The following is a 3,112-nucleotide window of genomic DNA, read 5'->3' as shown; positions in this document are numbered from 1 at the left end:
CTGCTGAAATTTCAAAAGAAAACACAAAATGAAAATGAACCCATTTCAATGCTGGAAAGCCAAGAGGGGTACTATCAGCAGCTAAGAACATGAGCTTTTGGATGATATACAGCAGACGGTAACACAGTGGCAGCTGGAGAATCTACAACCTACACAGGTAGAAGAGAAGACCACACTTCCTACCTGCAAATCTTGAGTTTTATCAGAAGTGCACCTAGAACAATGTCTAGATCTAAGCAAAGAAAGGCTGGGAGAAGAGATTGTAGGTGATCAGTCAGAAAATTAATGCTGGAACAGCTGGATTGGTATTCTGTCATCTGCCATTGGAGAGAGGACTCCAAGTACAGCTCTCTAAAGTGGGAATTCTGATAAGCAAGGTCCTAGAGTGGATATCTGGGCCAGGAAGTGCAACAGTGCCCCAGGTGACTCACAGACACCAGGGCACTGGCTTTCTCTGCCCTGTGAACAGAAATTCTCACGTGAACTAAGGAAATACACTCCAGCTACCAAAATTATTCAATCTATACCTTCATTTACACAGCTTTTAAATAATTCAACATCATGAAAGAGAGGCCTTAAACTAAAAAAAACAGATGAATTAATCCCTGAGGTAACAGGTAATAGGGGAAAGTTAAAAACATTTTTTTTCTGAAGTTTCTCCCTAGGCCTCCAGCCTCCATCTGCAAAGAACAAGAGCAGTCCAGATTGAATGCAGCAGTACATCCAGTGTCTACTTCTAACTGATAAGCCAGACCCATCCTCCCCAGCAATCATCTTGGCACCATCTAATCCTGGGTGGGGGGTGCCTTGTAGCATAGGAAAGTGGAGATCATTGCCACAATGGTCAGGAAATGGGGCCACTTCAAGCTGTGTTGTCTGTCTTGACATGGGACAATTTATTTGTGATGCTCCAAAGAGTCAAGTTACAATGAACCTTACAAAGACATTTTTTAATGCCAAATGTCTGATTGGATGCATTTTTGATAATGCAGTCATATATGAAGCACTGGTGTTTTATGATGGTAAATCACCCAGGTGAAATATAAAAGGAAAACTAAAAGCTTCTTATTGAAGGTACAGCTGCCATATGATCTAGCAATTTCACTCCTAGGTATATATCCAAGAGAACTGTCACTCATTCTATGGGACACACCCTATACCTTATCAATAACAACAACTCAAGCACTGCATTATCCTATTTTTTAAGCATTTCTATCTCTGATCATAATTTCCTTTCTTTCATTCCCACCAGTACCTCCATTCCAGTGCCATCTTAGGCACTACAACATTCAGGGCAAAAGAGGCTCCAGTAAGCAAGAACAGTCTATAAAAGAGCCATAGGTGCTGGCTACTGGAAGCAGAAGCCACCAAACCAGGGTGTACATGGAAACAGTAAAAAGGAATCCAAGAGAATCTGGGCAAAGTATCAACAATATCTACTAAAATAACTACTCTTGCTTCAAATTCATGACTATGAACCTCAAAGTGAACACTGCCAGCAATCATAATATACTTCCTTGGCCTGTTCATTCTCCCATGCTCTTGTATGACTATTTCACAATTCCTCCTCTTTCTTCAAACCTCCAACACTTTTCCCACCATCTTCACTCTCAGCTGATTACCTAGTTTCCTATTTCACAGAGAAAATAGGAGCAATCAGGTGAGAACTTCCACAAGCTTACACTACCATATCTACTGCATAGAAGCACCTGTACCCATATACTCTTCTTCCCTACAGAGTCTGTAGAAGAATGTCTACATTCCTATCTAAGGACAATCCCTTCTCTTGTGAATTAGATCCCATCCTATTCTTGTCCACTCAAGGACTTCGTTCTAGCCCTCTCTCCTACACAAATTTTTCTGTCTGTTCTGGATCACTGCCATCAGCATATAAACATGCTGCCTTTTTCTTTTTTTTTAAAGACTTCTCTTGACCCCACTTCCCCCTCTACGAAAGACATTTATTTCTGCCTTTGTAGAAAAATTCAAGAGTTGTTTATATTCCTTGCTCCAATTCCTCTCCTCCTATTTTGTCTTGAACCCATTTCAATCAAGCTTTCATTCCTATCTTTCCACTGAAATTACTTTTTCAAGGTCACTAATACTGCTATGGTATCAGACCATGGTTCTCCCCAACTCGCTGGCCACTCCTTCTGAGACTCCTTTGCAGGTTCTGCCTTAATTCTTTAACTTCTTATATTGGGATGCCTGGGAATAAGTTCATAGACCTTCTGTATCTTCATGTAGACTCAGCATCTAGGTAAGATCTCATGGCTTTAAACACCCTCTCTATCTCAATGACTCCCAAATGTAAATGTTTAGTTTAGATCTCTGCCCTGACTTCTGGACCCATATATCTGCCTGCTTACTATACATATCCACTCCAAAAGGCATCTTGAAAGTTAACATTGCAAAACTGAGTTCCTGATATTTGCCTTCCCGTCTGATTGTCTACAGTCATCTCTACTTCATGATAACTCCATCCTTTCAGTTGCCAAGACAAAAATGGAACACTATTTGTCTCCTCTTCTTTTTCTTTCATACCCCACATCTGATCAGTCAGTAAATTCTTCAAAATAAATCCAGAATATGAGCACTTTGCACCTATCCTACACTACTACCCTTGTCCATACCACTAATTGCTCTGTACTAGGTCATTGCAATACACTCCAAACTGGTCTCCCTGTATTTGCCTCCTTCAGTCAACACAATAGGCAAAGAGATTCTGTTTAAAAAGACAAATCAGGGCTTCCCTGGTGGCACAGTGGTTGAGAGTCCACCTGCCAATGCAGGGGACACGGGTTCGTGCCCCTGTCTGGGAAGATCCCACATGCTGCGGAGCAGCTGGGCCCGTGAGCCATGGCTGCTGAGCCTGCGCGTCCGGAGCCTGTGCTCCGCAACAGGAGAGGCCATAACAGTGAGAGGCCCGCGTACTGCAAAAAAAAAAGACAAATCACTTCCCTCCTCTGGCCCCAAATCCCTAATCTCTCACCATTTCAACTAACGTAAAGGCCAAAGCCCTTATAACAGCCAACAGAATTCCTGTTGCTCTTGCTTACACAACTCCAGGCACATTGGTTTGTAGTCTCTCCACCCACTGGAGAGCCCTTGC

At 42.4% G+C, this 3,112-nt stretch overlaps 1 protein-coding gene across 1 annotated transcript in view; it reads right to left on the bottom strand.

The window, feature by feature from the left end:
• Positions 1 to 3,112, bottom strand: part of ACAD11 (acyl-CoA dehydrogenase family member 11) — a 93,607-nt gene that overhangs the window by 86,808 nt on the left and 3,687 nt on the right.

This window comes from Lipotes vexillifer, unplaced genomic scaffold (genome assembly GCF_000442215.2).
Source record: "Lipotes vexillifer unplaced genomic scaffold, Lipotes_vexillifer_v1.1 scaffold1271, whole genome shotgun sequence".
In the NCBI taxonomy this organism is placed as follows: Eukaryota; Metazoa; Chordata; class Mammalia; order Artiodactyla; family Lipotidae; genus Lipotes; species Lipotes vexillifer.
This window is presented reverse-complemented; position numbering and strand designations above follow the sequence as displayed.